The sequence below is a fragment of the Hippichthys cyanospilos genome, chromosome 5 (assembly GCF_059441005.1).
Source record: "Hippichthys cyanospilos isolate Australia breed blue-spotted pipefish chromosome 5, RoL_Hcya_1.0, whole genome shotgun sequence".
Lineage (NCBI taxonomy): Eukaryota > Metazoa > Chordata > Actinopteri > Syngnathiformes > Syngnathidae > Hippichthys > Hippichthys cyanospilos.
This window is the reverse complement of record NC_142373.1, coordinates 5305548-5333350: the sequence shown is the minus strand read 5'-3', so window position 1 is coordinate 5333350 and position 27803 is coordinate 5305548. Positions and strand designations below refer to the sequence as shown.

At 40.9% G+C, this 27803-nt stretch overlaps 2 pseudogenes; one reads left to right on the top strand and one right to left on the bottom strand.

Moving 5' to 3' along the window:
* Nucleotides 1-10073: 10073 nt before the first annotated feature.
* LOC148423231 (uncharacterized) lies at nucleotides 10074-24820 on the top strand (annotated as a pseudogene).
* A 971-nt stretch (nucleotides 24821-25791) lies between these two features.
* LOC148423230 (uncharacterized) lies at nucleotides 25792-27444 on the bottom strand (annotated as a pseudogene).
* Between the last annotated feature and the right edge of the window lie 359 nt (nucleotides 27445-27803).

Genomic DNA, 27803 nt, shown 5'->3' with positions numbered 1-27803 from the left:
TTTAATGGATAAGATGTATTTATTAATTTTTAAACTGTGTAAGGTGAAGGTCAGGATCTGAAGGGGTATGGGAATGTGTAAAGTGTAAGAATCAAGAAGATACAGAATTGTAAATGTAGCTTAAAAAACTATTCTATATCTTCAAGTAGTGTGCCACAAATACACATTTATTTTCCCTTTGAGTATAAAAAATTTACAAGTCTTTAGCAAAAATGGTCATAAAATATTGACATCAAATGTGACTGTCTATGATCAACTAACTAAAATAAACATTTGCAACCATTACATATCAAGAAATATAGCATGTTTTCAATTTCCTTATGGTTCAGTGCATTAGTACTTACAAATCCATATGATTACTCATATATAAATAATTAAACATTAAAATCAAATACATGGAACATTTTTGTTGCTTTTATACAATTGTATTTTTAGCAAGCTTTTATTTTTCACTCCGATGATGACCAAGCTATTAGAGTAACATTAATGGCACAAAATGCTTTGAGGTATGTACCTTCAATGTCCAACACATACAGTCTCGCTGGAGATAGATGCTTTTTCCTGCAAATGTATTCTATTTTTCCATCTTTTTCTGTTATTTTAGACCTCTGCAGCTAGCCTCTAAAATGTGGAATGGAGGCATCACAACAATCTCAATATTAATACTTAATATGGCAAAACATCTCTCTTGCATCCTTTTAAACGGTTCAAAATCCATTCAAATGGAATGTTTTTTTTTTCTTGGGACTTGGAGGGAACCCAGTCACACTATGAATAGATTAGTGTTGCACAAGTCCAAAGAGATGACCAAACTTTTCTTGAGCTCGCATATAAACAATACAGATCAATACAAATCAAGCCAGAGGGAGAGAAAACACAAAAACACAACATACTTGCATGTGCGTTTGTGTGTGTGCGTGCATGTGCGTGTGTGTGCATGTGTGTGTGTGTAGTTGGCTGGTCTGAGCCATGAAACCCCGGTAATTCTGTCATGCTTTTATCAAAGTTGGAAGCACAGCAATGGACTATTCTATTTTTTGTCTTCATTTTGTAACCCGTTTGTTTGTATTCATTTTGTCATGGAGGGCATTGAGGTATCTAAGTTCCACCATCCATCTATCCATTTTCTATAGCTGCTTATCCTCACTAGGGTCGCCAGCTTGCTGGTGCCGCTGCCGGCTATCTATGGGCAGTAGGCGGGGGACAGCCAAATGCAGCAAGTTTCTGGAGTGTGCAAGGAAGCCAGAGTGCCCAAAGAGAACCCACACGGATACTGGGAGAACATGCAATTTCCACACAGGAAGGTGAAAGTGACAGGGAATTGAACACGGGACTCTGAACGGTGAGGTGGATGTACTAACCACTCTTGCTGGTTTTGATGGATTTGGAGGGGATCTAAGTTAAAAAAATAATAAGTAAATATGTATGAACATTTTGCTATTTAAAAAATAGTATCAATCAGAAACGTGTGTATAGTGTGTATAGTTGCACTTCCATATAATAATATATAAAATTGTGTGAATGTTTGTGTGTGTATATCAAATATCCTCCACGATCCAATACAACATCCAAAAACATAACAAATAAAACAATTTTGCCAACTGCAACAATTGTTCCATAAACACGTCAATAACTTTAATGTAAATAATAAAATTATTACAGCACATCAATTGGCCCGTACGTAAAATCCACATCATAAGCATGACAGCTTTGTTGAAACTATTACTTGTCTGACAGCATGCAACTCTGGTTACAGCCACTAGGGATGCTGTTGACTGCAAAAAAAACTAAAAACAACACAAACACATTCACTGTCTCTTTTCTCATGCTCAACTTCTCATCAAGTTAAATCTTATTAGCTGTGAGAAAAAAATAACACAGAGGGTGGGCAAAGTGCATTCCCACAGACCCTTAGATCTATTTAGCTCTCAAGATAGTGATACTTTTAGTCTTTTCTGTCTACCTCTCAGCGCCTCCTCAACCCCCGAGCCCTATAATGCCACATCAATACCACAGTGGGGAAGAAGCACCACAATAATGTAAACTCACAGGTTGTCCCCATTTTGCTCCTCAAGCTGACAGGCCATGAAAAAGGTGAGTTTTTGTCATCTTGACGAGATTTAGTAAAAGAAAGAGCGTAAACACCGTTAAAGTAAAAGCAATTTAAAGAGGATCATTGTTGATGGCTGCGCAGATGTCATTAAATGGCAGCATGAGCATAAGTCAGGCTGAAGAATGACCATATTTTCAAAGTCCCCTGCAAGATGGGGCATGTGAGCAAACCACACTACACCAGCGGGTAGCCTCTTGATCCTTTATGCATGCAACATTGGGTGGGAAAAGCAGGCAGGATTGATTTTTTTCACACTTGTTACTATGGCGGTGGGAACCTGCTGCTGCTCTTTCTGCAAGTCATGAAGGATTCGACTGAGACCCCTCTACAACTTGACATCTTCGCTTGAATTTATCTGCTCACCTCACCTGCGAAAGAGAATTCAGGAAGGCCATTCTATTTTTACATTGCAAACCTTTTCAAAAGACAAAACACTGCATGGAGCATTCACCTCTGAGATTTAAGAGGTTACTGCTAGTTTTTCTTTATCACTTATTTTTTCCTTATTTTCATTGACACTATTTCACTATAGTTAACACATGCAGTACTAATCACGCAGTACATAAAAAAAATAGGGGTGATTAGGTACAGTTACCAGGTATTGTATCCAATCTTAAGTAGTATTAGCCCTCTTGAAAAAAAAAAAAAAAAAATTATATATATATATATATATATATATATATATATATATATATATATACATATATAAGGATTTTTTTCAAATTTTACAAAATATTTTGTATGGTGCCTGATGTCCAAAGAAATCCAAAGAAAGCTGCAACATGATGCCAAAATCAAAAAAAGACACAAAATACAGTGGGCCCCCGTGTTACGAACTTAATCCAGTGGCTAGGCTCGTAACTCAAATTGGTCATATGACGGGCAATCCAAACCTATGATAATTAGTGAATGCGTGCAACGCGTGCAAAAACCTAAGGTAAAAACATCATGATTAGTAACATAATCTACTGTACAGTTAAATTAAATAACATAAACATACAAAGGAAAAATGACATTTATCTTTGGGGCGACGTTACTTGAGCTGGTGGTGGAGGCGGAGGGGAGCAGAGACGAACCTGCAGAATTTATTTTATTTTTTTCTTAAACGAGAACATGTCACTGGCTATTTTCTTCTCTTTAATCCATAATATAAGAAGCCTCTCCATTTTGTTGTTGGCCGAGGTCTGCCCCTGACAAGGAAAGTCTTGCCCTTAGAAGACTTGCTTGCTTTCATAGCTTCCTTGTTCTTGAGCGGTTATGTGCAACAAACAAAAGCCCAGAAATAAACTAGTTAAAAAATACTTGGATAACGGACCCGGGAAAACACAAGAATTTGAACTCACAGAGACTATGACAGAAGTACAGCTAAAAAACAAGTATCGGTCAAAAGAAAATAAAAGTGGTATTGAACATAATTAGTGAAACTGATGACTTATGACTGTGTACCTCCCAGAACAACACCAGCATAATGAAGTATGCGAATGATGCTACAGACATCAGGCTGATCATTGGTGGGGTCGAGACACCATACAGAAAAGAGGTGGCAGAACTTGTGTCCATGTATCGCAGCAACAATCTCCACCTCATCACAGACAAAACCAAAGAACTGATCATAGACCCAAGGCGGCAGTTGTAGCCACACAAACCACCACTATTCATCAATGGAACAGAGGTGGAGAGGGTGTAAGTCTTCATATTCCTTGGCAACTACATCAGCGAGGATCTCATCTTGGTCCCACAACACTCAACATATCATCAAGTAGTCCCGTCAGAGACTAAACTTTCTGAGGAGACTGAGGAAATTTGGCATGCCAACAAAGATTCTCAACAACCTCTACAGATGTACAATCCAATGTGTTCTCTCCTAGTCCATCACAGTTCGGAACGGCAACTGTACAGCCCAAGACATGAGAGCTCTCCAGCATGTGATCAAAATCTCACAGCGCACCCGAGGAGCAGCCTTCCCCTCAATGCAGGACATTTACCACACAAGGGTTTGGCTGAGGATACACAACCTCATCAGGGACAATACTCACCCACAACACACTGTTTTTGAACTGCTGTCATCAGGCAGATGCTACAGCAGCCTGAGAGCCAGCACTACCAGACTGGAAAACAGCTTCGACCCACAGGCCATCCGGATTCTCAACAAATCCCTCACACACTAGTCCTCCTCACTTTACCGCATGGACACATGCACCTTAAAAACCCTACAGTACATAATATTTGCACTACATGATATTTTGCACCATAATCTTCATTTGTATACAGTTTCTTCCACTCCAGCTACTCTATTATATGCTCAGAATGTAAGTCTATTCATCTTTAGTGGTTCATTATTACTGCCTTTATTGCTGTATTACTGTTTCTTTTATTTTTGTTTTTTGCCTACTTTATTATTTGCTTGACTATGGGATGTAGTCTACTTAGGGAAGTGAACAGAATAAGAATTACATTGTGTAGTATTACTATGCATATGACTATAAAACTCTTAAATATTGAATATATAGTGAGCTGAGTTACAAGTGTTTCTACATTAAATGAAGCTTCACTACCCTGATGCTATTGATCATATTATTATTTTCACTAGAGTTTTCTCTTGTTTGAAAATTTGAATTTTTCCCAAATCACCATTTTAATGTAAAAACGAATCAGGTTTAAGGAAGGGAACCAATAATTAGCAGCCAACACAACCACTGGTCACCTGGTTGACCATTGATGTCCAAACATTTTTTTTCTTGTCAGAAGAAAGGGGAACCCCTGCTTTGTTCTGCTAAAAGCCCAGTGAATAAACATAAGCCACGTGTGTTTCTGTCAGTCATTAGCTAAACTTTACCGTGGATAAAGGAGAGCACCGCCGGAGATCTTTCACTACTTATCTGGGATGTTGCAGAGCCTGTGTTTTCTCCTACAACACCTTTATTATTCTTGTCTTTATTTTGGGTATTGCATGTTCCTTGCTTTGCAGCAATATTCATCAGACAGTAAAAAAATGTTTGAACATCGCATTCAGGTAACCGATACTGTGCTGTCAATGCTGCACTATCACTATCTTGGCACAGTAACTACGGTTCAACAGCTGTTAAAAAAGGAAGAAACTGCTGCACATAGCAGTTATCCCAAGTTTCCCTTCCGCTATTCTACAAGTCAGGTGACTGCTCTTGCTTGATCTGTGTTTTTGTTTGAAAAGCTCAACTGGCTGTGTCGGGTGACCGCAAACGGGCAACCATGATTCATCCCTGCCCCTTGTGTGAGACGTTAAATGTTCCCGAAGGTGATTGGTTGTTGTAACGCAATGTGCGACACAAGTTAAAATTTAACTTCTTGTCACAGGTGAAATGAGCGGAATTTTGTGTCGCATGGGTTCGCGTGACGTTCCATATACATCCTTTGTGTCGCCCAAGGCTCCTTTGCACCCTGTCGCACAAACTACATTGACTGCAATACAAAACCGTCCGCTTTTTTGCCATGCTCGCGTTTGGTGTCAACGCAGCATAACGATGACAGGGTGAGGGACGGACCATGACTGTTTCGGTTTGGTTTAAATTTATGACAAACTGATGATGACAGGTGGGTGGTCCAACAGCTGACAAATGACACTTCAAAATTTGATGACATGCTCTTTTCTGATCACAAAAACGTTTCTAATGATTCACTTTGGAGTGAATGCCCAATCAGGACACATAAGATATTATGTGTGACTTTGAACAGTTTCAGAATTGTGACTTTTGCTAACTAAATGGTGATTGATATATAGCTGTGGATTTTTAACTAGCCATCATTTTAAATGTAAAGCATTTATTTTCCACATTTTCTCACGACAAACTGCCTCAGTGACCCCCTCCTCCCATCCAAATCCACGCGTGCTCAGACTGAAAATAGCCAGACAAGGCCTGCTTCCCCTCAGAAAGTAAGTCTGATGCTGAAATTCAACTCAGATAAAATAAACTGAGGGAGCCCCCTAATGCTGGATAAATAAGCAGTACCCTGGCTGGGGCAGAAACCAATGCTCTTTCTGTCTCAATAATGTATCTGCCTGGATTGTTATCTCACTGATTAAAAGGAGTTTAAAATATATAAAGGCTATTACAGTCTCCAACAAAAATGCTCGAAATCCCTGTACAGACAATGGTTTTATTTGAATAGCGGGAGGAAATAAGGGCACTAAATTTTTTTGTTCTAGAAACAAATATTTCCCTGGCAATAAATATAACAAATAGACAATATTCATTTCTTTCGTCATCATAAAGACAATGACATTTATTTTGCTTTTGTTGTATTTTTTTTTTAGATTTACTATTTCCAACTAAGGCCGGTAAACCTTCAATAACTAATGTCATAAATGGTAATCTGGTGGTTGAAGATATTTTAATAAATACAATTGCTACCCTTTGAGTGATGCGACATAAAAGAAAAATTGCAAGAAAAATTGCGATGTAAACCTGCAATAGAAAAGTTAAGGTCATCAATATTTATGAATTTATAAATATAAAACCGGTAGAGTGATAACCAAACCGTAATGTCGAGAGAATTGTAATATAACCTCACAACTTTAGTGGCAAAGCAATTACTGAAATAATACAATTACAACATTGTGTTGTACCCCGTTACAACAAGGCCTTGTACTTTTACAGTGTGTATTGTGAAAATAATACACAAATTGACAAGAATTTAATGTGAATTTACGAGTACTTTGGAAGTAATGTAAAAATTGGCCAGTAATTTACTGTGAACAAAACGCAGATAAAGCTTATATTTACTGTAAATTTACAATTATTGTACAATCAAAACATTCAAATCCGTACGCCACCCCACACACAACTCTAAGGTACAGTCAAAAGTAGCTCAATAGCATATTTATATACAAAATTCTATACAAATTTATACACAAATAAACATTATTCAACATTAAATCCCAAGAAATTCAACGTCTTTGTCATGAATAATGAATTCATTTGAAATTTTGTGTGTCGTAGTTTACGGCAGAATTTTCAGTATGTGTGCATATATGTATGTGTGCGTGTGTGTGTGGTCTCGAAACAAAGGTCCCCAACCACCAGCCCGTGGCCCGGTACTGGTCCATGAATCAACATGGGCCACACCCATGTATGATGCCATTCGCCAACAACAGTGCACACACGCGTCATTAGTTAAACACTGAACATGTCTCTCTCTCTCTCTCTCTCGCTACGCGTTCTTCTGTATCATTGTTTGCCCTTGAACACCCTGTTCCGAACCACAGTTCCGTGGGTGAATTATGTATGTCCCAGTAGACAGCCCCCCCCAAAATTCACCCGTAGTCAAAATCCCCACGCCTGGGTGGAACGATGACCCGTCTGCTACGTGTAACAACCTCGGCAGCACAAGGAGAAAGGGGGTCATAGAAGAACAGTCCTGGAAACCAGCGTCAGGCAGCACTGGGACAAACAAAGTGGGCCCGGTCAGGTCTGAAGAAGGGTGCTTCGGTGGGGACCTTGACGAGGCCTTGGAGCCAAATCCACAGACCAGGAAATGTCCATGTGGGCCGGCTTCACTCTGTCAATTGAAATAGTCTCTGGCCGGCTGCCCATGTCTAGGACCAGCGATTTCTCCCTGCTGGAGGACTTTAAATAGCCCGTCTAGAGGTGGCGCAGAAGACCTCTGTCGCTATCATGGCGGAAAAAGATGAACTCAGCCGAGTACTTCTACTACAGTAGAAGCCGTCTGTTATCACGTGGAGCAAAGGAGAGTTATACTGAAAAAATGCTGACTAGATGCCCTTGAGGACTGGACTTGATGACCCCTGGCAAACAGTAACTGTAACTGAAAAGAAAACATTTAACATTAAAAAACAACATTGAACAATAAAAACAACATTTAACAACATTACAATAAAACACATAAAAAACTATGAAATTCTCACATATACCTTATTGACGTAATTGTTAATAGAGAAAAGAGGAGAGACTTAATGTCTTCTTTCAGATTGCTGCTACAGATTGCTGCCATCAAAGCACAATTGGCAAATGAAAGGACCTTGATACACACTTTCTTTGTTGCGCAGACTGAAGTAGATTTTATTTTGAAAAGCTGCAAATAATGCTTTTGTAATTTCTTTTAGTTGGCTTTGATCCACGCAAACACTGCTGTTGTTTTTTTCAGTTTTCTTAAGATACATCCGCCCGTCTGTCCGTCCATATATACATTCCTCCATGACTATGATTTGTTGAATTACTTTATTTCTAGAATAATCCAGAGGGATCAATATTATGGAATCTTTGCTGATGTAATGTGATCAATTGGTTTGTGCCGGTGTGTTGCTGGTGGACCAGTATGGCAGTGATGGTAAGCTAATATATGATGGTGGTAGTCCAGCAAGTGAATACCGTTAGATGTTGGTCACTCCAGCAGGAAAATCAGCATGCAATTTTTTCTGGTGTAAGATGGTTAATACTGGTATGAGCTGGTCTAATAGTGGTGATACTGGTGCACCAGCATGGGGTGTTAGTAGACAGAGGTGGACATTTTACATTTTTATTACTGGTCCATCATTTGCAGTCATTCAGTATGCTGTACCCCTTCTTGTCTTGTTTTTAAATTGACTGAAGTTTTAATCCTCAGTCTGTTGCTTCATCAGCCAAAAGTTAACACTTGCATCTTTACTTCCGTTGCTTCATCATTTAATTAAAAAAAAAAAAATGTTATAGGCAGTGTTTTGAATCACGTGCGGGCAGTCACAATAAATGTAGGTCCCGGACTGCAGCCGACACATGATCCACACTCAAACACACACACTGGGTTACACATCAATGTTGTTCATGTTGTACTTAACTCAGAAGTCATTTCCAGTGCTGTTCACATCATGTTTCCAAAGAACAAATTTCACAGGTTAGCACAAGTCATCTGCCACTTACATAACAATAAGGCCTAAGTAAAAAGCAAGATTTGCTGAGCTTAATTTACTAGGCAACACCTTTTTGTTTGCATTTTTTTCATCTTGTAGCTTGCGAATTGATTTCCACTTGGGACAGCCCAATGTGCTTGTGTTTGTATCTGCAAAGTTTTGAAGTTGTGGTGATATTTGACTTCAGTACAACACCACTTGACATATATAGCATAAAGTGTACACTTACAGTGATGGTAATAATTATGAGGTGTAAACAATATTTGTAATTACCTCTAATCCCAGTCAGAGGACAAAGCAATTTGTGACATGTCTATCTCTAGCTCCCAAAGGCCATCATTATCTGCTGGTTCATTAATGACAAAGACTGAAGGAGTCTGACAAAATGACTTGTTGAGTGACAAGACATGGCACAGAGCAGAGTAGCAAATGTCTACTAAGCTAAAGCAGCTGTGACATGCAAATAAACGTAACTAGTCTCAACCATATCTTATGTCCTCCGCAACATTTCCAATGTCCCCCAAAAAATAACAGTCGCTGTGAATGGAGGCCTGGTTGTAAAGTACAGTAAATAAAGTTTATGCCATAGTTTCGGTATTAATTGATGTCTCAATACAATGTTCAGTTTCCAATATATTACATATCTAGTGTTAGCCCCTGTAGTTATCCTTATATCCTCCTTATGAAAAGAGAAAGACTGACAACAGCATCGTAGATAATGTTGTGTGTTTTCATTGTGAATATACATGTTTATTGTGAATGTTCAGGACAGCTCCTCTCAACGCAGAGGAGCAGCAGTTTGAAACTGAGCCCATCCTGAATGGCCGAGCTTCTCACTTTATCTGTAAAGGGAAAGGTCAGACTCCCTGTGGAGGAAACTCGTTTTGGCCACTAGTTTCCAGGATCTCGTTCTTTCTATCAAGACCCACAGCTCGTGACCATAGGTGAGGGCAAGAACATAGATTGACTGGTAAATAGAGTGCTTATCCTTTTGGCTCAGGTCTTTCATTACAACAATAGACTGATCCGCCTGTTGATCTTCCATTCTATCCCATGATCACTCATGAACAAGACCCCATGATACTTGAACTCTTGAGCTTGGGGCAGGACCTCATCCCCGTCCTGGAGATGGCACTTCACCCTTTTCCGACTGAGGACCACGGTCTCAGATTCGGAGGTGCTGATTTTTATTCAAGCCGCTTCACACTCAGCGACGAACAGCTCCAGTGAGAGTTGAGGTATGGCCTGAAGAAGCCAAAAGCACCATATCATCCACAAATGGCAGCGATGCAATGCTTAGACCCCCTCAATATTCCGGCTGTGTCTAGAGATTCTCTCCATAAAGGTAATAAAAGGAATCTCGGATAGAGAGCAGCCTTGTCCAACACCCACTGGAAATGGAGATGTGGACCAAACACTGGCAATGGTGTACAAGGACCAAACAGCCCGTATCTGGGGTACCCATTGTACTTCAGAACACCAGGGACATGATTAAACGCCTTATCCGAGTCCACAAAACACATGTAGAACATTTGGGCAAACTCCCATGCACCTCAAGGATTTTACTGACGGTGTAGAGCTGTTCCATTACTCAACAGCTCCACAAAAACCCTACTGCTCCTCCTGAATCTGAGGTTCGACCATCGTCTCCAGTACCACTGAATAGACTTTATCAGGAAGGCAGAGGATTGTGATCCCTCTATAGTCAGAAGAAACCCTCCAGTCCCCCTTCTAAATAAGGGTAATAAGCACCCCAGTCTGCCAATTCAGAAGCGCTGTCCCGGATGCCTATGCAATGATGCAGAGGCTTGTCAGCCGTCCTAACATGGGATCTTGTAGGGATGTCCTAGCTCTACAACATATAGAGCCCAATCCCAGAGATGGGAGAGCCCACACCGGAATTTCCACACTCTGCTTCCTCAGAGAAAGATGAGTCAGTGGAATTGATTAACTCTTCAAAGTACTCAGCCCAGTGGATCTCGGCATCCTGAGTTGAGGTAAGCAGCACCCCTTTTCCACTGTACGGAGTGTTAATAATGCACTACTTCCCTCTCCTGAGACACTGGATGATTGACCAGAATTTCCTTGAAGCCATCCTGGTGTAATTTTCTGTGGCCTCACCAAACTACTGACACACACGGGTTTTAGTCTTGACGACCACCAAAGCCGCAATCTGTTTAAACAGTCACCTATCAGGTGCCTCCGTAGTCCCATAGGCCTAAAGGGCCCAATAGAGTCCTCCTTCAGCTTGTCAGCACAGGCTCGGGGATTTCCGACAAGACAGGCGCCGCCCACCCTATGGCCAAAATTCCAATCAATCGCCCTGAAAATGGATGAGCGGAACATGGTCAATTTCCCCCGCTTCCTCTGGTACATGGGAGGTGGCAGCTGAAACTTCTCCTCACATCACATTTTGGTCTGCTGAGTCTGACCAGCATCCTCCCCCAACATCGAAGCCATCACCAGGTGATCATCTGACAGCTTCACCCCTCCCTTCTCCCAAGTGTCCAAAACATGTGACCACATGATATAACTACAAAGTTGTTCATTGAATTGCAGTCTAGGGTGTCCTGGTGTCAAGTGCACATATGGACATCCTTATTTTTGAACATGGTGTTTATTATGGAAAATCCATGATGAGATGAGGACAGAAGTCCAAGAACAAAGCATCGGTCGGGCTCCTCTCAATCACGCCCCTTCCAAGTGTCCCTGTCATTGCCCACGAGAAGCAGTGGCCCCTCTAAAAGGTGGTAAGCCCATGGGAAGAATCCGGGCTGAGTCCGTCTGGGCGCCATGGGTGCAGTCCTGCCCACCAGAGATTCACCAATGAGCCCCACCTCCACGCTGACTCCTGAGGGGGGCCATTAGTCACCTTGTGCAATGTGCGCTGGATTGTTAAATGAAGTAGAATGAAGGCGTCCCGAGAGGGAGTGCTCTCCAACACACCCTCCAAGTACTTCAAATAAGGTGGACATCCTAAAGTGTTGTTTAGTGTGTAGGCGCAAACAACAGTCAGGATCCAGCCCCACTTAGAGGTGGCGGGTGGCAAACCTCTCATATATCGGGGTAAACCCAAATGTGGTACAGGCGCTAAGGTGTGGGGCAATTATTATGTCTACACCAGCTCTGGGCCTCTCACCGTGGGCAATTCCAGAGTGAAAGAGTCCAACTCCTCTCAAAAGCACTGGTACCAGAGCCCAAGCTGTATGTGGAGGGAAGTCTGACTATATCTAGTCAGAACTTTTCTGCTTCACACACCAGCGCAGGCAACTTTCCTACAAGAGAGGTGACATTCCATGTCTCAAGAGCTAGCTTCTGCAACCGGAGATCAAAGTGCCAAGGTCACAAGTCAAAGCGCATCCGACCCCTTTGGCCCCTCCCAAAGGTGGTAAGCCCATGGGTAGAGTCCGGGCTGAGTCCGTCTGGGCGCCATGGGTGCAGTCCTGGCCACCAGGCGTTCGCCAATGAGCCCCACCTCCACGCTAACTCCTGAGGGGGGCCCTGGTGTCCCGTGTATGGAATTCAATATTCTTTTTCATCATGAGGGATCTGTTTCACGAGTCCACAGCACCTTATTCCAAAATTAAGCTGGCTTGTCCAAATGTACTAAAGCAACTAGTTTTATTGGATGTGCACAGAAAAGGCTTATGCCACATTACTCTCCCTTGGTCACCTTGTGCAATGAGTAATGGATTGTTGAATGATGCACAGTGACATCATCTGCAGCAAGATCATGTTGTAGGTCTTTGAAACTGGTCTGTGGGTTGAGTTTGACTGCTCTCACGATCCTTTGTCTCTGCTTATCTGAGAGTTTTTTGGCCTGCCATGTGAGGCCTTAACTTGAACTTTGACTATGGTTTTTCATTTCCTCTCTTGATTCTTTACAGTGGAAATTATAGTTGAAATCTCTAAGCTACCTTTTTTTTCCATTCTTCACCTCAACCAAGATTTTGAACAGTCTGTTTTAAAGTCATTTGACAGTTTTTTTATGGCTCCTGTGTTGCCTCTTCAATTATTATTGAGAAATAAAAGCTTTCAACAGCTGTGGTTTTCAAACAATTTATTTTTTTGACACCATCTATCTATAGTTATTCTTAAGCAAATCAAATAAGCTTGAAATAAATGAAAAAAAAAAAAAAGAATAATGAACCCGGACTACCATTAGTGTTATATTCATCTTACTTTGTTAACAGAGCTCAAATCAAAATGTTTCCATAGGGATATCCTCCTTTTCTTCGCTGGCTCCATCCTGCTGTTATATTTTCAAACTTTTAAATGACCCTATAGGAATGTTTGTGGAAAAACATTCCTATTTTGAATGCATGTTGGCGATGCGGACCAATTTCTTGTCACGTCCGACACACCGTCTGGTGTGCAGTGGCATAGTGGAGGGTGAAGGAAATTCATATTTTTCAAATTCAATATATCAATAAAATAGTGTGTACATGGAACTGTATTATTCTAATAAAGATTGAGACGATGTAATGTCAGTATAAAGCAGATATGGTCCTGGCCCAGGGGAAGTGGGGACAAGTCGGCACCTCCAAAAGGAACAGATGGCATCCCCCGACCAACTTTACGCCAGGAACAAAAGGCTAGGTGTGGCCTTCAAGAGAAGATATCAGTCAGGGTTTTATGGTGCTCAGACTTCCTCCCGCTTCAAAGAATGGCCGACAGAACAAAGACTTTTGAAGACACCATCCCCACGCAAACAGACCCCCACGCACGCACACACGCACACACCGACAGACACGCACGCACGTGCACACACACACGCACACACCGACAGACACGCACGCACATGCACACACACGCACACACCGACCGACAGGCACGCACGCACGTGCACGCACGTGCACGCACGCACGTGCACGCACACACACACACACTTGCAATCCACAGTGGGACTAGATGACCCGGAAGGGTATAAGAACTGAATGTTGAATGTGAAACGTTGCCATTTTCTGCTCCGACCCGCGGCAGGACTGGCCCGAGGCCTCGTGTACTTTCCCACTCTGTCTGGATTAAATCAATTGTTTCACTATGTTGTGGTATGGGCGATCTTTCAACAAAAACGAACACGCTAGGAACTAGTTTAAGGCAAGAGGCTTTTTTCTAGATTCCTTCAAGGGTGAGGTGGACTCAGAAGCAGGAACACTGAACATGGAAAATTCTTTAATTACAAGAAGCAAAGAAAATAATACAGCTGCACTGGCAGAAAAAATACAACAAAAATTGCTCTAAACTGGCAACGTTCAAAAACACATGCTCAAGGACAAAATAATATGTGAAAGAAAAACTGTGTGATCCACCGACTCACATAACGCAACATGATCATATATAGCCTCCTGCTAATTGTGTCAAAAAGAAACACCTGGCTCAGTGAGCTTGGCAGGGGCAGCAGATTGGGTGACAAAAAAAACCTTCAACCTTGGACAGATTGAACCAAGAATGCAACTTAAAATTAACTGTGAGTAAAACCCAAACGGGACATGGAAAAGAAATTACTAATAAATTGGGGAGTGAAAAAAAAAACAAAAACACGACAACAGAGAATTCACAACTGAAAAAAAGGGGAGGTGGGGAAAAACAAAAAAAACAAGAAAAACAGCCTATTAACGCCACTGGCACGAATCGATGAGCGGCCAGTGAAACTGGTAATGAGGTGTCCTTGGTCCATATAGAGAGGTGCGTCTGGCAAGACGAGTCAGGGAAACATCAAGAACACCAGACAAAAAACACCTAGCAGAGCCTGTAACTTTTAATTGCCTGGGTGTGGAGACAGGTACCTCCTGCCTGACTCTGGACTGGGTCCGCCACCTGCGGGGTTCAGGAACTGGAAGGCTTAACAGCCAAGGTGCAGGAACTGAGACTTTGGCCATCAGTAGTGACTACTTCGGGGTCTAAAGAGGGATAGTGAGACAGAAACTGGCTTGCTCTGGAGGTAGCCCCTAGAAGGTTCAAATTCTGATTGGGGTAGTCTATGTAGGAATGGTGCCGGCTCAGAAAACCAAAATTCAGAGCTAGCCCAGACTCAAAAAGAGGCCCGTCAAATGGGGAGTCATCTGTTTCTAAGAAAACCAAATCTAGTATTTCATGGGAAATTTGGTCTGGTGAGTGAAGATGGTCACTGCAGTTACAGAGGGGGAGAAATCCATGTCAGAGAAATTGAAGCCATAAAAAAATCTAAGGGGGCAAGATGTTGGGATCAGGAATCCCAGGGAGATAACTGGAGGAAATGGGAGAGCGAGATAAAAGTGACGACGATGGAGAGCTTATGCGGGAGGAGCGGCGAGTCCTGTTGGTCGAGTCATTCTTTCATGTCCGACGTCATCTGGTGCATAGCGGCATAGTGGACAGTGAAGTGGACCCACATGCAGGTACGCTGATCAAGGAGGGTTATTTAATTATGAGAAGCAAAAAAAAAAAAAAAATAGACCTACACTCGCAGGAAAAATACAGCAATAATCACTGGAAGCTGGCAACGCTCAAAAATCCTCACACGAGGACAAAATAACACAGGCAAGAAAAACTGTATGAATACAATACTTCAAAGAAGGGGTAGCCTTACGCTTAGTCACATGGGTGAAAGGCAATGACCCAACAACTCACATAATGCAACTCGGCCATAAATAACCTGACGCTAAGTGTGGCAACTAGGCACACCTGGCTCAGTGTGCTTGGCGGGACCAGCAGCTTGGGAAACAATAATGCTGCTTCGAAATAACTGCTAGTAAAACCCAAAAGAGACATGGAAAAGGAAATCCCAACAAAATGGGCAATGAAAAAAAAGCACAGATAATCTAAATGTAACATTTCAGAATAGTCTGTACCTGGGGGCTCAGCACCCCATACTCACATAACACCCATACACAACACCCAAAGTCCACAAAATGAATGTTGACTGGTTGGGCAGACTCAAACGCACTCTTGAGGGTACTGCTGAGGGTGTAGAGCTGTTCCACGGCCTGGACGAAAACTGCACTGCTCCTTCTGAATTTGAGGTTCGAATTCCTGACAAACCCTCCTCTCCAGCACCCCTGAGTAGACCTTAATTGGATGGCTGAGGTGTCATCCCTCTGTAGTTGTAACACCCCTCTTGCCCCCCTGTGCAGTTAGGCAAGGCAGAGGTGTGTTATGGACTGTACTGGGTGACACTGTAGAGACACTGATAGACCAGGAGGCAGAGCTTGTATTCCACCCTGAACCTAATCGGAAGCCAATGGAGTTTAGTAAGAATAGCAGTTTTGGATTTACTAAAGATTTTGTAAATTCCTGTCAAAGATCCGGATGAGAAGCACATTACAGTATCCAGCCTGGTAGAGACAAAGGCATGGACCAGTTTCTCAGCATCAGGAAGGGTCAATGATGGATGGCGTTTGGAGATTTTCCAGGGATGACAGAATGCTGTCCTACAGATATGTTGTATGTGCCAAGCATTTGAAAAGTTAGGATCAAAACTTGATTCCAAGGTTGGCAACATGCAGATAGGGAAATAATATGGCCAGCAAATTACTACTGTATACATTTATAAGGGATGATTTCAGTTGGCATGACGTGCCAATTTGAAGTGCTTGTGTTTGTGACGTGTTTAGCTGGAAATGTTTAATTCATCCACGCCTTTGACTTCGCCAGGCAGGCAGTGAGGGAGTGATCTGAAACAAAGATGTGAGGATAGAGGACTGTCTACACTAAGTGCGGTGGGCAAAACAAAACCCCGACTGAAATGTTCCAAGTCGGCTGGAGAAATCAAGATGGTCATGTAATTTGGCTGAAGACCACTTTTTCAATGATTTTTTTTTAGAGGAAGGGAAGATGGGAAATGGGGCAGTAGAATTTTATGAGTAGCGCTTTGGTTACAGTGGTTACAGAGATTGTCCTAGCTGACCAGATTGCAGAGAAGAGTTAATGCATGTGGCAAGGGGGTTAAGAGAAGCAGCATGTGTTTTTTTTCAGGGATGAGAGAAACGGAACCAGGCGACAGGTGGAGGGTCTCAACTCGCAGATGAGAATATCTACCTGTTGATCAGTAGTGGATATGAATTTGGAAAGATTTGAAGCTGGGAAAACATGGCTGAATTTTTTCCACGAGAAGGTGTGAGAGCATACCACTTTTTACAACCGTAAAAAAATTGCTCAGAACCCCAAAAAGTAAAATAATCACACACATAAAATAAACAGACTATGACACATTTATGAATTTATTCACATTTAAAATTGATACATTTGTTCCGGAGTTTCTCAGATTATACAGTAGTTCATGTGTGGTTCATGGATTTTTTTATGTCGTTATGCTTCTTTAAGGACAGTCAGACCTGAAGCTACAAGAGCCGCTTAGGATCATCTTAGTCAACTTCCGTCTACGCAGTGCACAAGTTTACCAGTGCACAAGTTTACCAAACAGCAGATTTGATAAAGGACACAGTTTATGTTTTCAGGGGAACATGGACCTTGGGGATTTGCTTTAGTCCAATGCTGTAGGTCTATCCAGTAGGACAGGTCCGTCAGCGGAGGACTGGTGAGCAGAAGGAGAGAGAATTTGAATTTCCTGTGCCAGTTGTTGTGGCGTTTATTATTATAAAGTCCAGTAAATGTGCTTTAATGTGGGTTGGGACACTAAGCTGTTGTGTTAAATGCAGTGAATCAATGAGTTATGTCATTTTCATTTACTGACTCTAGGGGGAATCCATCTGAATGTTCAAGTCCCCAAATATCATCACATTTCTTGATGTTGAACACATTGACAGAAAGATTTCAGTTATTTCAGTGAGTAGATTTTAATGTGGTTTGGGTGGAGGATATGTCACAGTGAAAATCAGTGAGAATGATTTTAAACAAGTGGGACACTCAGACACTCAAAACAGGACAGTTTGGGCGGATTTAGGCAGGAAAGGTGGATATAAGAATAGTGAATAACTGAGAGTCCTTTGCTCCGCCCAGAGTTACAGGCATTGTGTCAGTACGAGTAATCAGGAGGGCAGTAGTATTTAGTGAATAATAAGCATCACTTCTTTGCCAGCTCTTGATAAGACCCATAAGACCAGTACCTTTTTCAATAATATGATCATGGATCAGTGAGTCTGTGTTTGATAATAATTGATAGTTTAATAGTTCTGCTTTGATCGATACATTTGATGGGATCTGCATCCGGAGCATTTAGAAACCACTCACGACCGACTCACGACGTCCTGCATTGAGGTCAGCAGTGCCCCATCTCCACTGTAGAGTGTTAATGATGCACTGGTTCCCCATGCTGAATTTCCTCAAAGTCTTCCAAAAGTTGTTTTCCAAGGTCTCATTGAACTCCTCCCACACCTGAGTTTTTGCCTCAGCGACCACCAAAGCTCCACTCCGCTTGGCCCATTAGCTGCCTCCGGACCCACAGGCCAAAAAGGCCCAATAGGACTTCTTCAGCATCCCTTACAGCCGTTGTCCGCCAGTGAGTTTAGGGATTGCCGCCACACCAGGCACTGACTACCTTACAGCCAACACTCCAATCAGTCGCCTCGACAGTGGAGGGGTTTCAGATGGAGGGAGGGGCATTCCTCCGGGTCTCACTGTCCTTGCCCATGTGAGTAGTGAAGTCCCCCAGCAGAACAAGGAAGTCTTCTGAAAGGGTGGGTACTCTGTACTGTTGTTTGGTGCATGGGCACAAACAAAATGCTATGCTATTTCTACGCCAGATATAAAGAGCGTTCCAAAATGTTTCATTTTTACCCTTGAGAAAAAAACTGCTGCAGCAGTGCATGCATTGAGTGAAATTGTCGCAGCATGACTATAAAGACATGAAGAATGCACTTTTATGTTGTTTTTATTTTAATTTTTCCCTACAGTCATCGTAATTCTACTCATAATCTGTGACATTAAAGAACTGCACACACATAGGTGTTTTGTTTCCTTACATATTAGATTTAAAGGACCCATTAAAATCCAGATTATTTAACTCATGGCAATTTAAATGGATGATGTGTAAGATTTAGATGGTTTTTCATTATATGTGAATACATTAAATAACAATAAATTAAAAAAACTTGCAAATAAATGTGTTCTTAACAACCAATAGTATGTTTTGAATATAATTGTAGGTCTAGTTATGAAATTATATTACATGGTGGGTGACAGCTACAGACAATGGTAAATGCAGCACCTCCTGTTGTCCATAAAGTGACAATTTTTCATTAATATCTCTTTTCTTTTTCACCACTTAAAGAAACTGCTGCTTTATTTGACTTTGAATGGACTCGTTAATCAGGAAATTTATTGTGATCACTGGAATGCACAAGGCCAAAATGTTGTTTAATAGTGAAGGACTGTGTCTAAGTACCATGTGTCAGGGGTAAACAATCTTTACTTTTAAGCACTCTATCCCAAACTAAACACTTTAATGCATCTTCTGCTTGATAAAACCTTGTTCAATTTCCTTTGGTCTATCTTTTGGATAGGCCTGACAGCATTCCCCTATATTCTCTTTGACATGAATTACAAAGAGTTGCACAAGCAGTCAAACAGACTCCTGGTGAACACATTTTCTTCAATTAGAGGCTGCATTCAAGCATGAGAGGATAAAGCGTGTTGTCTTTGATGAACATTTATTGTTACACAGTGTAATGGTCATGCACGCTGTGACCCATACTAATGACACGATAGATTAACTCGAGTGGGTACCCTTTGGGAAAATACAAAACTCTTCCAAAGGTATTGATTTTGAGACTTGCTGTGAAATTGAACTGTCAGGTGTTCCATTGGGCCCTGATATGATATTGATTCCTCCTGCTTAGTGGCCAGTCTGGTTACCTGAAACGACTTGGTCAAGGGCAGTGACTGGTGGTCCCTCGCCCTCTACAAATGTTGATTAGGGTTTGAAAAAAATAAATTTGATCAACTTTGGTTCTCTGAGGAATGTGGGTATTACTGCACTGCATCAATACTGAAGCAGCATCAATACTGAAACAGTATTGATGCAATGTACTTACTTCTACTCTCTCTCAGACCATTAGCCCTGTTTTGTGATGTGAACCCACTTCTCCATTAAGCAAAAAGCCTACAATGCACAGTGCCATCATTGACATTGAGCTTATAGCTTTGCCAGTGTGTACAGGTTAAAAGGGGGCATTGGCAACGAAATGCGATTCTACTTTAAGACTACGATGTACAACGCAAATGATGTGCTCGTCAATGAAAGGTCATTTCATGAGATAAAAGAAATAGAACAAAGAAAGACAAAGCAGAAATCACTGACAGCAGCTCTCTTCATCTTGTGGTACTGTCCATTTTAATTAGGACACATTTAGACAATCCTAGTAGTGTCAGTAAGAGCATGGAGGCAATCAGCACCTTGCGTGGCCCAAGACAAATGCCTTTGATCAGCTCTTGGAGACTAATCTGAAGTGACTGTTGGAGGTGTGTGTGATTCTATAGGCCTCTGAATGCCAGCCAAATTTATTTTCCTGCTCAAGAAGCACATGCTGGGAAAGCGTTGAGACAATGGACCACTAAATTGTGATGTTTCTACAGGTTGCTCTATAGCTGAGTCCTAAATCTGTCACACAGTGAAAACTATGATCTATATTATGGTAAAACTACAGTGCACATCTCCAGGCTGCAGAATACAAATAAATGAGCTGCGTGGGATGGAAAGAGAGAGACAAAATCTTTTTAAGGCTACTCTTATGTATAGTTTTATTCAATAAGAATAATAATTAGTGATTGGCACAATGATAAGAGATGCTTGAATCTTTGACAGTTACTTTTGATGAGAATTGAAGTAACATTGTCATTAGGACCGTACAGTCAATGTTCCTCCATTGTTGTTTTTATTATTTATCATCTGTATCGTTTTTTTTTTTTTTTTTTTTAACCAGGTGCTGGTACAGCTTTTGTCAAAAAAGCAGCCACACAGAACAAAGGCTGCATTAGTTTTTTTTTTCTTTTTTTTTTTAGCATGTCTGTTCAGCTACTGTGGATGCTAACAGCGCACATGCTGTATCAAGATGTTATCAAAAATGAACCCGTAACATTGCAAATTATTCTCATAGATTCTGAAATTCAGTATTAACAAATATTACAACTTGAATAGAGATAGTAATGGTGGAAAATTTAGCACACTTTATTATTAAGATATTATTGAATAAAAGATATTACCAAAATTAATACACTATTATCATCTGTAGGAGCCATAATGCTTTCTTTAATATTTTTTGGTTTACTATCTATTCTTCATAAGGGTTGGTTCACTTTAAATTTGTGTTTTTCGTTTATTGGTTATTGTGGACGTGGGTGTGGCGCTGGGCGTGTGTGGTGCGCAAATTGGAAGCCTTTAATTAGTGCCCACCTGTCACCTGCACTTTTGTTCAGTTTTGCGTGGGGTGAGGTTGGGGAAGGCTATCCTTTTGTTTACCGCACGGCGTACTGCACACCGCACGTCGCATGGACGAACAAAACTCGGCAATTACTCGACCTTGCATCAGAAAGACTATTGGAGTCAAAAAATGAATATTGGAGTCACCAGTGATGTGGCAAGCAATAAACCTGAAGAAACGGAGCAAGTGTGTGGACATGTCGTCATTCCAAGCGCGTAAGACAAATAGATTTCCCCTCCTTAGCCTACAGCGGCGCTGAACAAAAAAATAGGATCTGGTAGCCGCAACATCATCAATCTTTTAATTATTTTTTTCACTTAGTTTACAAATGTACTTGTTATTTCAACTCCTTTTGGAATTTACTTTGCTTTTATAACTATTACTATTACTATTTTTAATCTCACTAATTCTTTTTAGTGAAAGAAAAGCTAAAACTTCTTAAATTTGTTTATTTTGGAAAATGTTGTTTACGGAGCCCCACTGGTGCCAGGGTAAAAAAAAATGCACTAATCCGTACCCACGGTTTAGTAATCCGTTAACTCAGTTTACTAATCCGTACACACGTTTACGACTCCGTGCGCACAGTTAACTAATCCGTACGTACGGTTTACTAATCCATACCCACGGAGTACTAATCCGTTTCCTCAATTTACTAATCCGTACGGACGGTTTACGATTCCGTACGTACGGTTTACGAATCCGTTTCCTCAATTTACTAATTCATACACACGGTTTACTGTTCAGTAGTGAGCACGCCAGTGGCCGCAGATCTGTCAAAGAAAATTCAATGTTCATTTTATATTTGTATTACTTTATATTGTCATTGGTACGTCGTACAATGCTCTTTGAACAACTTTTAAAGATGTCATGTCGTGACTTTCTGTTGTTGTTGTTTCATCCTCTTAAATTACGATGTCGAGCATATTGGCAGTATTGGCAGCCAACGGCTACCATAGCCGGCTAAACATCTTTTCATGTCTTGTGTTTGACGTTTTAAACATTCTCAGCGCTTTAAAACATTCGATCGCTCGCAGCAAACCATCAACCTATCATGACAACCCGTTGCCTTGGCTGGCTTTGACTTTCAGGAGTTGTGGACTGATCGCAATCCAAAGGGACATTTTTGCTCCGAATTCACATTTGCAGACGAAAAACACGACTGGGATGGATCAAACACAGTAAGTACCTTGTCCCTCTTATTTTACAATATGTTGTGTTAATGCACTGCTATGTATGCCTTGGATGCCTTGTTTGCATCCAAAACTCGTACTGGACCCTGCTAGGATATTCCCTCTCATTATTATTTCTATGCTAATATGTATGTACAATGCTGCCCATGGCTGATAAAATGCGTCTGTATACATGGAGCAGTAGGAGGACTCTTAGAAAACAATATCGGTGAAGAACCTATTGTTAAAGAGGATATTGTCTTCAGACATACCTTTGTTGATGATGCCACTTGATGATGGTGATGACACCCTAGATCAGGGGTCGGCAACCCGCGGCTCTCGAGCCGCATGCGGCTCTTTAGCGGTGTCCGAGTGGCTCCCTGGAGCTTTTTCAAAAATGTTTGAAAATGGAAAAAGATGGGGGAGAAAAATAATTGTTTCATTTTAATGTGGTTTCTCTAGGGGGACAAACATGACAAAAACATTCTTAACATTTTCCAATGCTGTAAAAATGTGTAAAATAAATATTACATTTCAACATCTCTGCCAATGAAGAATTACGTCATAGCCTGAGATACGCGTTTCTGTTAGCAGGGCGGGTTGCTAGGCAAGTGGCCGTTGTAAACAAACTGGCGGCCATGAGCCATGGATCCCAAAGGGGAAAAGAGAAAAATAACTGAGGAGAACAAACGATTCAACATTTCCTGGACCGAATCATTTGCATTCGTTGCCAATGCAGAAGGATTGCCTGAATGTTTGCTCTGTAGCGAGAAGTTGTCAAATAACAAAAATAGCAATGTGGAACGACATTTTCAGGGAAGGCGTTCTACATTTACAGTCGAGTACCCAGTTGGCAATGAGAGAAAAAGAGCGATTGCATTACATCTGCAGAAATTAGAGGAACGCAAAAATATATTTAAGAAGTGGATTGCATCTCCAACTCCACAACTGCTGCAAGTTTCGTTGCAACCCGGGAGATAATAAAACGTGGCAAACCGTTTACAGTTGGTGACTACATGGAGTCATTCATTAACATATCAGAACACCAATGTAAGGACTTCATAAACAAAACCGGGATAATACAAAAAAAAAGTCACGCCTCTCTCCGCCAAGACAGTGAAGGAAAGAACGATTAAAATGGCAGGCAACACCGCTCAACAAATCAAGGACATTAATTCAGCGCCAGCATACTCAATTGCCAGTGATGTGATCAATATTGAACAGACTGCGGGTTTATGCAGGTATGTGGCTGATGTTTTATTTTTATAGATGCAGGCTACGTTTTATTGCACTCTATTGCCCAGATAAGGGCCACCTTATGCACATTCCATTTTGTTTTTTTCGAATCCTCATGAATAAAATCTTCTAAAATCCACTTTATTTAATTTAATCAACGCAATGAAACATAATTAATTAATATTGTAATTTAGTTAAACTTGAGGCGGCATCGCACAACAGAGTAGTCATGTGGTGTGTCAGGATGCACTGCAGGAAAAATAAACATTTTTCAAACAAAAGCCACAAAACTTAAACTGCATCGAGGAAATGTTTTCAATAAGTTAAATGCAGCCTTTCACAATGGCACTGTAACTCCTGATCATTTTCTGGTGGAAATTGAAATGTACCAGCCCAATGGTTCGGTGGAAAAAGCAAAAGATAATGGAGGTGTGTTGCGGGACACATTGAGTGAGTATTGGGAGACATTCTTCAGTAAATGTACCTATGGAGGCACACTGAAAAATATCCATGACAAGACATGACATGCAAGATGAATGGTTTGACATAGCAAAAGTCATGGTCATGGGATACAACATGGTTAAATATTTTCCTATATCCTTGGCCAAGCCCTTCATTTTACATTGTTTAGGTGTTCAGCTGCTCTCAGCATTTTTAGACACAAATCCTTGTGAAGAAAAAGAAGTGGCTGGAAAAGCAATGAATGGTTTTACGTCTATTGCTGGATCTGAGGAGTGGATTTATTTCCTTGACACTCACAAAGTTAAAATTCTTGTCCACCAGGACAACGTGAAGAAGACCTTGATTGAGGTGGCACATAAAGAACTTGTTCAAGATCCTGCATGTTGGTCCGGACCATTGAAGGGACTGAAATTACCGCTGGGAGGCCTGGATGAAGTCTATGCTGGCCTTACACGGACACCAAGAAGAGTCATTGCCATCTTGCAGCATGAGAGCCTCACCATGAAAAAAATGCAGTGCATGCATTGCAATCTTGGTAGTGAGTATGGCCGTAACCGCTCGGCAATATGTACAATTCTCAATAACAGGGAAGCTTTGATAGCAAGCAAGTCTTCTAAGGGCAAAACTTTCTTTGTCAGGGGACGGACCTCAGATGACAACAAAATGGAGAGGCTTCTTCTATTATGGATTAAAGAGAAGGAAATCGCCGGTGATGTTCTCGTTTAAGAAAAGTTCTCGTTTAAGAAAAAAATTAAATAAATTCTGCGGGTTTGTCTCTGCTCCCCTCCGCCCCCACCCACCACCAGCTCAAGTCACGTCACCCCAAAGGTAAATGTCATTTTTCCTTTGTATATTTATGTTATTAAATGTAACTGTACAGTAGATTATGTTACAAATTTTTAATATGTGTATATAGTCGTGGTGTTTTTACCTAAGGTTTTTGCATGCGTTGCACGCATTCACTAATTAACATAGGTTTGGATTACCCGTCATACGAGCAATTCGAGTTACTAGCCTAGCCGCTGAACGGATTAAGTTCATAACACGGGGGCCCACTGTGTGTATTTATTTATATATATATATATATATATATATATATATATATATATATATATATATATTGTGTGCAAAGTTATCGAAAATCCTCTTTCACGCAATACTGTAACATGATCATTCCTATATATTTACTTAATATTTCACATTCAAATGTGAGAGGTGGCTTCTGCACTCCTTAAAGCAAATTTGTGTGTTGAAAAAAGTAGATTTCTTTAAAACAATTTTAATTCAATTAATTTATTATGGGCAGCTCATTGGAACAGTGGTTACACATCCGTCTCACAGTTCAGAGTCCTGAGTTAAAATCCATCTAGCTCTATACTTTCTGTGTGGAGTTTGCATGTTCTCCCCAAGCCCACATATGTTTTCTCCAGGCACTTGGGCTTCCTCCCACGCTCTACAAACATGCATGGCAGGTGGATTGGACACTCTAAATTGTCCTTGTAATTGGGTGAGTGAATTACTTTTGTGCCCAGTGTTTATTAGCTGGCAACAGGTTCGGGGTGTCCCTTGCCAACTGCCCATAGACAGCTGAGATAGCCACCAGTTGGCCTGCAACCCCAGTAAGGATAAGCAGCTGTAGAAAATTGAAGGATGAACGACTTGAATCAAATATAATTACATCATGTTATGACAAACTTGTGTCATAACTACACATGTCTAACTTAACAAAAAAGATCTTATATGTGCCTAAAACTGACTTAAGACGGGTGTTCCACCTTGCATATGAGGATTACTTGTGGTTTGTGGAAGGTCACACATAATGACTTTAGACAAAGTATGTTTATTGAATAGTGTAATACATACGTTGAAAATTGTAGAATTAATGTGAAACCTTTTAACAACTATATCTACGACAAGCTTAAAAGTGTATTGAGCTCCTTTCAATTTAAGATAGTTGTCCATGGCCATATATCCATCCATTGGAATTTGGAGATTGTTCTGTGCCATTATGTGTGTACACAACGTGAACACATCAGCACCATAAGCAACATCACTGCGGTGGATACAGTGATCTTCACATGTCTTCACAAGTCCTCCTCAAACACCTGGCACAAAAAGTTCTGTGTTCCATAAAGCTCAGGGACCATGAACATTGCATCAGGCCGACCATGAGGGACATGCTCATTCTTGGATGGACGAATCAGATGAGTGTTCCATAAATCCTTGACTGCATCCAAATCATCCTATAGGAGTTACAAAAAACATTTTTTATTGGTTTACATTTACATTTACATTGGTTTATTGGTAACATTTTTATTGGTTAAATAAATTACTAAACAATTGAAACCTATTTCTAAGTTGAATCTCAGTTCAGTGTGCAACAGATCTAATCATGAAGATGTCCTCAGACATCTTGGGCCAAGGGTAAAGAAAATGCTGGCATTAAGTGGTTTCAACACAATTTGAGTATAAAAGGGGCAGACATAATCCTCTTTGTTATGAATACTGGTACTTATTTATATACATATTTTAATTTACTTTCCCATACGCACAGAGTAGCAATCAAACCCACAATGAGTGCTTAACATTTTTACACAGTGCCAGTGAAAAGTTGCTACTTGCCTCTATTAAACTAAGAAAGCAAAACAACATGAGATTCTTGTCTAAGAGGTCTCCATCATAATGTCATTCATCTTTAAGTCTGGGGAAAAGGTCCAGCCAGAATTCCATACTCTCTCTACGGAGAAAACCCCACCAACTCTCTATCCTCTGATTGGATGTGCTTCTTCCAACAACAAAGCTCTTGTCACCAGCATGCATATCATTGTGGTTCAGACAAATGAATTGCTGCATATCTCAAATACAACTGTTTTCCATCCCCATGTCAGACCTCATGATGTATGCACATCCACCTAATTCCTTAATTGTTTCAAGAAAGTAACCACTAATAACTTTAGGATCACTGCTTGTGTGATATGCATTCAGCCACAGAACTCGCCATGAAAATCCATCAATTACTCCATTTATGCAAATGCCAAATGGCTTTAATTTGTCATAGGAGTCAACATGCCATACAAAATTTGGCCCCCTAGCAAAATATGCGCGGCTGGACAGTCTTCGTCTCCTTCTAAATTTGGTGCCCTCTGGGTCACTTGCAGAAAGGAGCAGTCGTACATCTTCCTTTCATACATGCAGTCCCCTTTCTTTGCACTTTGCATACATCCACCTGTAGCCATGCAAAGCTCCAGATCCTTGTAACTCCTCCCTGATGAAGTTCACAAGCATCTCTGGGTCTTCAAAATGGATTCGGCGGAACAAACCGTGCTTCCTAAGAATTCGCTTAAGGGACCTCAAACTAAGAATAATCATGTAATTGGAGCTCAGCACGTGCAGAATGCGCTTGTAGTTCAGACCCAAATGTAAATAAAACTCTATAAGTTGAAGTTGATCCATGATATCATTGGAGTTCTGAAAGGGGAGCAGAATTCTGTTTTAATTTATGTTTACATTGTGGAATATATGATCATGTAGTTGTTGTTGTTTTTTTTTTTAAAATAGAAATGGTCATATTTATTGACATG